The sequence below is a fragment of the Physeter macrocephalus genome, chromosome 1 (assembly GCF_002837175.3).
Source record: "Physeter macrocephalus isolate SW-GA chromosome 1, ASM283717v5, whole genome shotgun sequence".
NCBI lineage: Eukaryota > Metazoa > Chordata > Mammalia > Artiodactyla > Physeteridae > Physeter > Physeter macrocephalus.
The window spans coordinates 89,465,336-89,479,152 of record NC_041214.2 but is presented as its reverse complement, the minus strand read 5'-3'; the positions used below and the strand labels follow the sequence as shown (position 1 = coordinate 89,479,152).

Genomic DNA, 13,817 nt, shown 5'->3' with positions numbered 1-13,817 from the left:
CACTATCATCTCTTGTCTGGATACCTCCTCATCTTATCTCAAGCTTGGCTTTTCCTCAACAACCTGCTTCTCAGGACTTAGCTATCCATTCTCCTACTCCTTCAGCTTGATAAAAGCACCAACTGCTTCTTGTTCCACAAGGCCACTCCCGTTGCTCTTCTAGCACTAAAAAAATCTCTTTGCAGTTCACATTACTCACTTAAACCATTCCCTCTGCAACATCTACCAGGTTCCAGAATCCTTCCCACCTTCCTTCCCCAAAGACTGCAGTTCTACTTTTTCCCATATTCAGCCATTATCCTCAGTGACTGAGGTGCTGAAGAACTGCACGCTGACCTTCCTAAACTCCTAAACCCTTCATCTGCACTTCAGCCACCCACACATATATACTGAAAACAGATCATCAACTGGAAGTGCTATACCACTAGGACTGTAACTTCAGAGATCTTTTTTTTTTTTTTAACCACAACTACTTTATTTTCTAGTTCTATACCTGCTCTTCACCTCCTTCTGGCTTCAATTATCTCCCTACACAGTTTAAATCTGTCCATCAGCCATTTTAATACCGCCCTCTCCAGAATATCATGACCTCCCGTTTACATTCACCATGCATCTCCCCAAAGAGAGACAATCTTCACCATCTGTTTTTTCCCCACCCACACACTAGGTGTTAAGCGCCACCAGAAACCTATGAAATCTTCTACAACTGACTTATTCTAAATACAACTCTCCATCTCATTGACTAATCTAAATCAGTTTCATATTTAAGTTCTTAATCTCATTAAATACTCGATCTCTTCCATAAAATTCCCTCAGATCACAACTTCTCCACCTGTAATCAAATCCTCTTTATAGCTTCTAAAATGCTGTATCTTTTCATCCATCTGTTACTTCTTGCCTTCAGTTTTGGAAAAAGAGTTGTTCCTCCTTCCTAAAATAAACTTAATACAGTTCCTATAGCCGATGCTTCCATATTCTCCCAACCCACTTAGCCGTTTAACCCTATGCACTCTGGTCTCCAAATTGCTCTCTTGAAGACCAAAAAACAATTCCATGACCAAATCCTATGACCCACCACCCAAGTTCTTATCCTCTCTTTGGCAATGACACTTGAACTACCTCCTTTGATTTACATCACTGTAACACATGATTCTACTCCGGTCTCTGTAGTTGCTTCTTCTGTCTCCAGTGACTTCTAGTCCTCTTCTTAGCCCAAAGAGTGGGTATTTTTCCCAAGTTCTGTCCTGGAGCTATCTCCAATTCTCTCCCCCTCAGGGTTTCATCCCTTACCACTGTTTCTACATTTTCTATCCTCATATGGATATCATCCTCCCCCCACTCCCCAAAATAATTTTTAAACCATCACCTTCTGCTACAATCTAATTTATTCCTGAGAAATTAGAATACATAATTATTGCTTTTAAACTAAATTCTTCAATTATTGCTTCAATTAACACCTCAATCATTAATCCAGATAATTTTACAGCCATCAGCGCCCTACCAAACCCAGAATTAGTAGTTTCAATTACCGACTCTATGTACACATTCCCAAATCGCCACTGGAACTCTTTCCTCAGCTGAAGCCAATATTTTTAACTCTAGCTAGATAACTCTCCTTAGATACTTCCACTGGTGCCTCACATACTGGGCAATGTGTCTTAAAACCAAAGTAGCCATTCTTCCCCACCAAAATGGTTCTGCTAATGGATCCAATAATTTCTTTTAATGGCACCACCATTCTCACAGTCACCCAAACTAAATGTCCTGGAGTTTCCCTTAACTTTTCTTTTTCTCTTTTTCTTCACTGTTTCCTAAAAGCCCATTTGCCATCAAATCCTTCAATTCTTTCTTTGAAATATTTCTTACATCAATTCCTTTCCTTTTATTCCAACTACCACTATCCCAACTTAGATTCTCAATACTTCACACTTCTGTCATAGTCGTCTAGTTACTAGGTTCTCCTCATTGCAAAAAACAGAGAAACAAACAAAACAGGTCACCAGATTAGTATTCTTAAACCCACTCAGAAATCATCAGTGGCTCTCCACTACATACTGAGTCAAGTTAAAACTCCTTATATTTCCAAAAAGTAGAAACTACTCAATTTTCCAACAATCATGGAATAGATAAATACATTGTGGTATATTCACATAATGAACCCCACAGAGCAATGAAAAAGAATGAACTACTGCTGCACATATCATGGATGCATTTCACAGACATATGGTGAGCACAGGAAACCAGACACAGAAGTATGATTCCACTAATATGAAATTCAAAAACGTACAAAACTACTCTGTGTGATAGAGGTCAGAATAGTAGTTACTTTTGGTTGAAGGAGACATCATCTTGGAGGGGACACATGAGGAAACCTTCTGGGATGTTGGGAATGTTCTTTGTATTGAACTGGGTGGTGATTACATCAATGTAAACCTAAAAGAAAAAATTAACCTGGGCTCTTAAGATTTGAGCATTCTTTTTTTTTTAATTTTTATTATTATTTTTTTTATACAGCAGGTTCTTATCAGTTATCTATTTTATACATATGAGTGTATATATGTCAATCCCAATCTCCCAATTCTTCCCACCACCACCACCACCCCACCCCCTCTGCTTTCCCCCCTTGGAGAGCATTCTATATAAGTTATTTCTCAACAAATTTTTAAAAACCAGTTTGGTCTGGATTTTTAGATGTCTACTTTACAGCTTTATTTTCTCCTCCATTAATCAACATGAACCCTAAATTCCAGCTAATGTAGACCACCAATCCCTCCGCATATCCAGAATTTTTCTCACTGTCACTCATATCACTCCTTCCTCTTGGAATGTCAACGCTCACCATGCCTACTATAATCCTATTTATCCTTTAAGCTCTAAGCTACGTACCAATTCGTCCACAAAGTTGAACCTGCCATAGTACTTCTGTCATAGACAGATGTGTACACATTTTTGTCCCTGGATAAGCTCCTGAAGAATATGAACATGTTTATGTCATATATAAATGTGTATCCTTCACACTGCCTACCACAGAACCTTGCACACAGTAAGTATACAAAAATATTTCCTGAATTAATAAATCCTGGCAGACCATCAAAAGCACCCTCCAATCTAAACCCTCCTTCTCAAACCTATCTGTTGCTGTCTTCACTCACAATGCATTCCTCACCTTACATATTTAATCATTCAGCAAACAACTGAGGACCTACTACATGCAAGAAACTGTAACTATCTATTCTAATGTACCCTACCAAACTACCCAAAGATGTAACCAAATTTCAGTTGCTGCCTTTTGACTCTTTCCCCAACTCTAATTTTCTAGTCATCTTCCCCTCCTCTCTCCGTAAAGTCACGTCCCACCCCTTCATTTCTAATCCTCCTGCTATCAAACTAATTCAAGCCCTTCTTAGTTTCTCCTGTAGCCTCCTAACTGGGCTTCTCACCTGCAATCATACTCTACCACCACACTGCCCGCAATCTATCCTGTATGGTATAGCTACTGTCAAATTAAGGTATCTAATATACAGTCCTTGATTCAATTCTCTACTCAAAAAAAGTTCAATAGCTCTACGCATGCTTTAAATCCTAGACTAACATATTTTAATCCTCACAGCAAACCTTGCCAGAAGGTATAATGATTATCAATTTCCTGATGAGAAAACTGAGGCTCAGGAAGGAAGTAATTCTCTCCATAATCATAGTGGAGGTAAATAGAAGGGACAAAACTAAAACCCAGCTTGTTTGCTTACCAAGCACAACACTATGTCACATCAAATACAAACTACTTAGCTTAGCTTTCAAGGCCATCCATTTTCAACCCAACCCCAACTGAGCCTTCCTACCTTATATCAAAGTATGCCCTATTCACGAACTCTGTGTTCCAAACTACAGGTTATGATCAATTATTTAGTTCATCGTGAAATCAGTTTAATGAGTGACAGCCACCTTTTCTTTTTTCCTTTTTAGGCAAACAGAATAATAGAAAACATAGAGTGCATCCAACATGATAAGGACAGTTATTGCTATTGAAACCTTTTGTTTTATACATATACACAAACATTCATACATGCCTATGTTAGGTGAAGATATGACATGTTTTCCTTACTATGGATCATAGTAAAAATTAAAACCAACTCACTATTCCTCACATCTCCTTGGCTTCTCCTCTCCATGCTTTTGCTTTTGCTAATCCCTTGGGTTGGAATGCTTTCTAATAATTTCTGCCAGTCAGAATCCTGTCCATCCCTCAAAGACTATCTAAAATGCCACTTGCATGCTACTAAATGCAGTCCCAGGTTTTCCCCTAATCAAATGTTTTTTCCCACCTTTTAACTTAAGTAACATTATTTTTCTCATAATACATTTGTGATCATAGTGTAGTTATTTGTGCTCAAGTCCAGCCCCTCTATTAGAATATAAATCCCAAAGGATGTATCCCTGATTGCATCTAACAGTGCTTTTGCATATAACAAATATGCATTGCCTGTTGACTAAAAAAATTCATCCCATTATTTTCTGAAACCTCAGTTATAAATCAACATCATAAATAATTTCCACTACATTCCAAACTTCTGAAACTCTCATCCTTCAAACAGTCTTACCAACTTCCTCCCAAAATTAGCCATTTCCAATAATCCTCTACCTTCAATCTTCCCTTGCTTTCCTCTAACCATAACCTGTCATATATCAATAACCTTTTTCTTCTTTCAGAATCATACTTTCCATCAAATAACACCTTTCCTTCTCCAATGCTTATCTTCCACTTTATTCTTACTTCTCTAACATCCATAATGATAGGTCTTATACTCTTTAAACAGATATTTCTTTCATTTTCTCTTCAACTAGACTTCAATTATTTCAATTCATTTATGGTATACATATTTTTGTCAGCCCCATTAAACCCTTTGTAGAAAAAGGCAGGTTATGAATAAATAAACTGAAACAAACAAAACATATAGATAATTTAGATAAATTACCTCAGATACTTTCTCATTCATTCATTTATTTATTCAACAAGCATGTGTGTACTGGACACATGTCCTCAATTCTCTTGTCTATTCTATTCTGTAATTCAGAAAGCAACTTTGAGAAAAGCATGCAGGAAACAGAGCCGAGTTGACTCATACTCTTCACTCACAGAGATCAAGTCATTTGTGGGGTACAGGTTCAAAAAAGGAAAAACTACAAGTTATACTAGACATAGATGGAAATAGAGCCGCCCCCCCCTCCCGACACCAGTTGTTTCAGGGGGCTCAAAATCTACCCAACAAAGGTGAATTTGAAAAGGAATCAACCAGTAGGAGTAGCTTAAATGAAATAGGCAGAAAGCCTTCAGACAAAAATAGATCCAGACTCTAGGTTCATTCTAGGGCTGCAAGAGAAATTTGGAGCAATTTAGTTCCTCTCCTGAGATCCCTAAGAAATCCTTTCAAATATCCAGCTAAAGTACGGTACACTTAAATCCTTTCCCCAAACCTTAGCCAATACTTATTTCTCCATTCTCTGAACTCCTATAGCACTTACTGTCTGTAAAACTCATGTGGGAACTTAATCATAAACTACCTTGTTCACAGTAATGAACTGTTAACAAACAGAGCCAGAATTTATTTACATATTAAAATCAGTGTGATCCGCTTTAAAATAGTTACCTTGGGAGGCTACCACTTATTTATTCACTCAATCTATCCAACCATCTGATGCATTTAACCAAAATTCATCTAGTACCTAACTAATTACATGTGAAGCTATTGCCACTGTTCAAAATATTTCCAAATTCCTCTTTAGGAGTACTTTCCAAAGTTAGTTAATAAGTCAATCAAGAAAATAATCCCGGGCTCCCCTGGTGGCACAGTGGTTAAGAATCCACCTGCCAATGCAGAGGACATGGGTTCCAGCCCTGGTCCGGGAAGATCCCACATGCCGCGGAGCAACTAAGCCCGTGCGCCACAACTACTGAGCCTGCGCTCTAGAGCCCGTGTGCCACAACTACTGAGCCTGCACTCTAGAGCCCGTGAGCCACAACTACTGAAGCCCGTGCACCTAGAGCCCGTGCTCTGCAACAAGAGAAGCCACTGCAGTGAGAAGCCTGCGCACCGCGATGAAGAGCAGCCCCCGCTCACCACAACTAGAGAAAGCCTGCGCACAGCAACGAAGACCCAACACAAACAAAAATAAATAAATAATTTTTAAAAAAAGAAAAGAAAAAAGAAAATCATCCCCATTTCTGTGACTAACTAAATTTAAACCAAAACTATTCTTTTTTTTTTTTTTTTTGCGGTACGCGGGCCTCTCACTGTTGTGGCCTCTCCCGTTGCGGAGCACAGGCTCCGGACGCGCAGGCTCAGCGACCACGGCTCACGGGCCCAGCCGCTCTGCGGCATGTGGGATCCTCCCGGACTGGGGCACAAACCCATGTTCCCTGCATCGGCAGGTGGACTCTCAACCACTGCGCCACCAGGGAAGCCCCAAAACTATTCTTTATTCACGCTACTTGATGCTGACAGATCTTCAACATTTCTAAACATCAAATCTTTCAGACTAAAAAGATTTGTCACCAATGAGACCATTCAGAATAACATTGTGCCTTGCATTACTTGTAACTGTGACATCCTAGAGGGATTATGAACTCCTAGAGAACAGGGACCATGTTTTACTCACCTTTATAGACTCCCTCCCCTCAAAAGCACACAATAGGTGCTCAATATATAAGTAAACTGTATATAATGTGCTAGACGATTAATCACAAAAGGTGTTCTAAAAATGTTTTGAACACCAGTACTGAAAGTGACTACCAAAATACAAAAATCCTCATTTGGAGGTACTGTATACTTTTGATACTTGTTTTAAAAAATCAATTTTCTGAAAGAACTGAGGATTGTGGGAGAGAATGGAGGATTGTGGGAGAGATGGGAGGAATGTGGGAGAGAAACAATTGTGGGAGGGAAAGAACTGTGGAATATAATAGGGAATTTGGAGAAAGAATGGGTAATTTTGTAAAAGAAGGGGTAATTTTGTGAAAGAAGGGGTAATTGTGATAGAGTGGCAAGAAAGGGAATTTTGGGATACATGCGGAATTGTAAGAGAGATGCAGATTCTGGGAGAAAAAAGAATAGTGGAAGGGACAGGGAATTTTAGGAAAGAATGGAGAATTGTGGGGAAAACACAGACTGGGAGAGCCAGGGAACTGTGGGAAAAAAGAGAAAAAAATCAATTTTCTGAAATCTTACACTGTTATAGAATTACTTCACAAATGTCCTTCTCCCCCTAAAAGAATAAAAATACCATAAATTCCTTGAGGGAAGAAACTTCATCTAACACTTTTTTATTATCCTAAAAACAAATTAGACAGATTCTTAAAACAGCTAAAGGTCTCTAAACAGTCATTTAGGCCTAAGGTAAGAAAATCCAAATTAAACCAGCCCCCAGCTCCAGACCAGATTTACTCAGATTAAACTAGCCTCAGATTAGAAGAGAACCTTTGGTCCCACCCATTAGGTGTTTCTGCAGGATAGTTCCAGTTCCATTCTAATCCATTCTTCCTTCCCTTATATCTAAAGGCCTTCCCCATTCAGATATCCCTTTGTCCTTCACTATCTCAAATACCTACACACACACACACACACAATTTGTCTGCAATACCTCCATAGTGCTCAGCAATTTCACACAGTCCCACCACCATCAGTAATGGTGAACACTACTTTCTATCAACACACACACACCCACACACACACACACACACAATTTGTCTGCAATACCTCCATAGTGCTCAGCAATTTCACACAGTCCCACCACCATCAGTAATGGTGAACACTACTTTCTATCAAGCATTCAACAAGTACTTAACTAAGCACTTAAGAATCAAGCTGGGACTTCCCTGGTGGTGGTTAAGAATCCGCCTGCCAATGCAGGGGACATGGGTTCGATCCCCGGTCCAGGAAGAAGATCCCACATGCCACAGAGCAACTAAGCCTGTGCGCCACAACTACTGAGCCCGTGTGCCACAACTACTGAAGCCCATGAGCCTAGAGCCCATGCTCCACAACAAGAGGAGCCATCACAATGAGAGAGCCTGAGCACCGCAAGGAAGAGTGGCCCCCGCTCGCCACAACTACAGAAAGCCCGCACGCAGCAACGGAGACCCAACACAGCCAAAAATTAATTAATTAATTAATTAATTGAAAAAAAAAAAAAAAACAAGCTGTTGTGAGTTTCCCCAGAGATTAAGGAACGTCTCAGCTCTAGAGCAGGTTACAATCTAGCTACCATTTGCAAAACAAAGAGAAATAATTCCCATAAACTAATATAAGATTTAGCACTATATAATCAACATGTGAATGCTGTTCTTATTCAAAGTAAGGAAGATTCTCATGAGGTGGGGTTACTTAAACAAGACTCTTGAAAAGAGGAGCAACATCTTTCTTTCTATACTCCCAATATCTGTCACCCTGACTCAGGGATGTTGTACCTCATACCAAATTTCAAAAACCAATATTTTATGAATCTATCATAATACATGAGCAGCATGCTCTTTTCCACCATATTCCCAACTTATTAGTGACTTAAATATGCTAATTTCCTTAAAGACCGCCACAAATCTGTCTCACCACTGCAAAAATCTCCTTCACAGTCAACTATATCCAAATGTCCTCAGAATTCTTTACCTTTTCTTCAGCCTCCCACAAAATTATCACCATCTCCATCATACCCTGTCCCTCATCCTCCTCTCCCTCTTATCAAATTTCCCCATCCCTCCCTCTCTCCTCCACAAAGAAGAAACACATATTCACACCAATCCATTCCTTCCTAAACATAAGAATTGCCACAGAATCCTGGAAAGAACAATCAAGGATCATTTTAATCCATTCCCAGATTCCCCACACTAAAACTCTCCTGAAGACTGTCAAAGAATTCTGCAGTTGACCTGATAACTACTTCCAAGATGAACAACTATCACTGCCAAGCAACTCCTCCTCATCTCTAACCAGCAACACTTATGCTGCAAAGATGCTATTTCCTACAACCTAGTCTTTCCTAAAGGTCCATCCATCAAACTTCCCTTAATCATCTCACCCAGTTTTTCCAGTCGAATTTTAAATGTTTTTCTTTAAGAATATTAAAGATACAAAGACATCAAATTAAAAAGCTAAAATAATAACTATCAAAGTTTGAAAAGGAGAAAAGGTATAATGACAGTGACACAAATCCTTTCCACTCATAGTAAGAAGTCTCTTGACTCCTTTTTTAACATCATTTTGATCAATCAAGAAATAAGAGTACATGCATATTACTTGGAGACCTAGAGAAAAGCATGTAAGAACTATAAAAATTAATGATTAAAAGTAGTCTCTGGAAAGTCAGACTGCAATGGACAGGTGAGACAGGGGTTATTGCTTTTCATTATAAGCTCCCTCAGGACAATTTTTCAAATAAAAGAATGAATAACTCCAAATGTACTGACATGGAAAGTTTTCCAAATCTTTTTAAAATAATCCTGGATTATTTCTATAAGAAAAATTTTTAATAAAAGCCCCTATCTACTCAAATGCTAAATTATTCTCCTTTAATGTGCTGAAAGAATGAATGACTGAATTTTCCCATCCCTCCCCCAAATTTCTGTCTTCGCCTTTAATCCCTCCACCCTCTATATCCATAAAAGGGTTTTTCATACTACCCTCTCTTCAGTTTAATTAATTAACATAACAACGTAATGTGTATATAGTCTTTCTTAATAATATAAAAGGTGACTAATTTTCAGATACATTTTAAGGGTATGGTTCTAGCCCGGAGTTCCCTCTTCAACATACAGTCTGGTGTGAGCTCAGCAAATCCAACAGCCTGGGTACATTTCCTGATAGGGAAATGCTAGTACTCCCTCCAACCTGGCTCTAGAATCACCCAGTCTCTTCAGGTTCTCCTAGACCTCAAAACAACCAGTCCTGACCTCCTTGCAACTTAAGACCAAAGCAGATATCCTAATCCTCCATTCTGCAGACCCGCACTTTGTAGGCTGATGCATTTTCTTCAATACCACCATGGCTCAGTGAGAGTATCCATTCAGGAACAGTGAATGGCAAAAGATCTCCCACCAGCCCCACAGTTTCATTGGTTATGAAACCAATCCAGTCAGTTATAGACTAACCTGAGCTACAAATCGAGTCTCCCAAGAAGGGCCACCAAGCATGGATTCTCCCCACCATTAATTATAACCCTGTGTACTGCAACCCAAGCTGCATAATATGGCAACAGTTCTCTTGGACCAGATAAGCTGGGCAGTGAAGAAGAAAACCGCCAAGTCAAGTAATTTCCATTCTAGCATCTGCCAGCATAGAGTTCACCCAGCCTCTGCTAAGTGATAATATTTCAAAATTGCTAAAATCTAAACTCCATGGCCTAGAGAATCCCTGTAGGCCAGGCATTTTCTTAAGGTCTGCTTCAGAGATTCTCATATTCACTGGTGCAGGTCTAAAATGTCTCAGACCAAACGACAGACTAAGGTCTAATGCTCAGTGACCCCAAGCACTGCCGGTACCCGCACTTACCGAATGTCATCTACAGAAGAGCCCAAACAGGTTCGGAACTAGGCCATCCTGGCCCATCTGGAATAACTCTTTAGTCCTTGGGCCAACACTTATTAATTCTGCTACATCTGTCTATTCTATCATGCATTCTCTTCATATTCTCCAGTATTTAGCACTCCCTCCTGCTTCAAACCTACCCTTTCTATTCAGGGAAACTCCTTATATCCCTTCTTTTCTTTCCTTAGAAACGCTTCAGTTCTTTCCACAACGAAATACCTAATGTATCTGCACAATGAACACCCCCCCAGAATCCTCAAGACTCCTCCACAGCCACCCCCTGCATTCCTCCACCTACCCGGCATCTTTCCCTCCGGCCTCTCTCCTAGTGCACGCTCCCACTACGTTTCCTGCAAGGATTCTTTTTTCTCCAACCCCTGCCCTTCCCTTCTCCCAAAGAACACATTCAGGCAGCAACAGTGACTGAGGCCTGCGGTGCATAAAGCACTGCACCAGGCACGGGGATCAGAGACCTGGTGTCTTCCTAAGCTTTTCACACCCACACCCAGCACCCTCTGGCCACACTGTGCAACCATTCCACCTCCTTCCCTACCTCTGACACCCCCCTCAGGCCTCGGAGGCCGCCTTCTCGCTTCAGCCACCCCCGTCATTATCCTTTCTCAACCCCCCAACCCACCATCCGCGCCCTGCTTCCTCCCGTCCCCCAGCCAGCTCCTGCGTTTCCCTCGGCCTCGGCCGGTCCCCTGGCCACCCTCGGCCTCGCCACGGCCCGCTCCCCCCGGGTCAGGCCTTTACCGCCGCGCGCTCCCCCCGCGCGCCGCCCCCTCCCCCTCCCTCCCCCGGGCCCGGGCCTGCCAGGCCGAGCGCTTTACCGCGGGCGGGTGCCGAGTCGCGCGGTCACCGACTGCAGGCGGCGGCAGCTTCAACCTTTCTAGGGGCCTTAAGAGGAGGGGAAGGGGGGAGGGGGGAGAACTTTTGCTGTGGCAGCTTCGGCAACAGCTCCCACCCCTGCGCCTTTCTCCTCTTCCTCCCCCTCCTCCTCCTCCTCCTCTTCCTCCTTCTCTTCCTCCTCCCAGAGCAGTAGAGACGCAGACATGCCGCGGCTAGAGCGCCGCCGCGGTCGCCGCCACTGCCGGCGCGGTGCATTGTGGGAAGCCCCGCACAAGGGGAAGTGCTCGGCGGCGCCGGCTCTCCCTGGGCCGGGGACCAGGCTGGGAAGACCTAGCGTGGCTTCGATTCTGGCGCCTGCGTGTCACCAGCCCAGTGTGGCAGGGGAAGCTGGCCCTGAGCCGCGGGGTCCCTTCGGGCTGGGCCTGGGAGGAAAGCAATTTGAAAAAGATCAGAACTGAGGAAATGTCTATGAGACGGGGGTCCGCCTTCAGTTTTAATCAGTGCTTATCGCTCTGAGAAGTGGAGGACTCGGTGGCCGGGTGCATTTCAGGCTCGGGGCAAAGGAAGGGGCGGGGACCTAAGTGAAAGGTTATCTTTCAGAATTTTTTGGCTTTTTCGTTTCTCCTCTCTTCCCCAGTCCTCTCCCCTGCGATCTCCAGTCGTTGACCAACCCCCCCCCCAAATGCTACCTTTTCCGGAAGCGGCAACACAGCGCTCTTGAAACTAGCAAACCCGGTTAAGTGTCTGCAACCATATGCAGGGTGTGAGCATAGAGAAAGATCAAGAAATCCGGCCCTGGACCCTGTTGCGCAAGGTCTTAATGGTATTTCCCCCTCACTTTCACCTGGGGCCCAAACCTTCTCGGTCTGTATGGCAAAAGACATGGTTATGGTCTATGTGGAACTAGAACTGCACAATTAATGTCTCAACACTTGGAGGCCCTTTAAGTGACCTTAGCCAAACCGTGACCTCCTTAATGGTGCCTTCATTCAACTAACATTTATTGGGCGCCCTGAGGTGCTTATGCATACTGCGATGGCTTACAATTACTCATCTTTGTGTCCGCACCCTAGCACAAGGTCAGCCATGTAACATAGATGCTCAGTGAATGTTGAGTGATTATGAGCATCAGAAACGTACCATGGGATGAAACACCATTAAGATTTCTTCATAATAGTCTGAAGATTTATTTAGCATCTCTCTGCAATACTTAAACATAGCCTCTGAGAGGCGAGGGAAAGGAAAGGCATTAAAATATCTATATAACCATTTCTGGAGTTCTCCTTCCCTTATCCACACCGACCTTCCCACCCCTTGCCAACTGAATCTTCATTTGAATTGTGCTTTTTGGCAAAACTCCAAATTCCTGCATTATGCACTTGTGATGGCACTGAATTAGATTAGTGTCTGCAAGGTTAATGTTCCCCCAGGCATTAACCTTAGTAAACTGTGATGCCTGTTTAGAAATAGAAGAAGCCCAGAGGTTCAGCTTAATTTAGACACGGTTAACCAAGAAGAGCCAGGGTAAACTAGAGCTCCACAATCACCTCTCCATGTTCTTTCTCCATTAAAAAATATAAATTTTAATAAGATGACAGTGCATATTCTGAATGCTAATTGCAACAAAACATTGATACAAGCTAGAGCAAGGGACAGTTATCTGGAGGACAGCCTTCTGGCAACTTCTAGCATCTGCAATGGCATCAAATTCAGATGTTAAAAAAAAAAAAAACCACCTCTGACAGCAAAGAGGCAGACTCTGAATATTAGGTAATAGGAAAACTAATAACTGAAAAGGGTTGAATTCCTGGAGATTACACCCAGTGGGCTGAGACTGATTGGTTTATCATCAGGAATAGATCTAGTTCTCTGCTCAGCACCATAACTAAGAAACAACAGAGGAACAACTGTCTTAACATGGTCAGAATAAAGAGCACTAAAGAGGTAGTGACAGCAGAAGTGATGATTGGGAGCAAGTTTAAGCCTTTGGTAGGTTAAACTTCTGGAAATATTTCTCAGGCCCAGTTTGCCTCCTTCATGCTCCTCTTGCTCACCTCCCCAACACCAGTCCTAGGCATTCAGCCTACTTTCCTTTCCTTTATTTTATTTTATTTTTTGTGGTATGCGGGCCTCTCACTGCTGTGGCCTCTCCCGTTGCGGAGCACAGGCTCCGGACGCGCAGGCTCAGCGGCCATGGCTCACGGGCCCAGCCGCTACGCGGCATGTGGGATCTTCCCGGACCGGGGCACGAACCCATGTCCCCTGCATCGGCAGGCGGACTCTCAACCACTGCGCCACCAGGGAAGCCCTCCTTTATTGTTTTTAATTTTTATTTTGAAATAAAAGATTCACAAGAAATTGCAAAAATAGTACAGAATCCCATTTACCCCTTCA

At 42.3% G+C, this 13,817-nt stretch overlaps 1 protein-coding gene across 1 annotated transcript in view; it reads right to left on the bottom strand.

Moving 5' to 3' along the window:
* ZNF148 (zinc finger protein 148) overlaps positions 1–11,547 on the bottom strand; it is a 129,608-nt gene extending 118,061 nt beyond the window's left edge. The window contains exon 1 of the mRNA XM_007113572.4: positions 11,405–11,547. The gene's annotated coding sequence lies outside the window, so the exon portion shown is untranslated. The remainder of the gene's footprint in view (positions 1–11,404) is intronic.
* Positions 11,548–13,817: the final 2,270 nt, after the last annotated feature.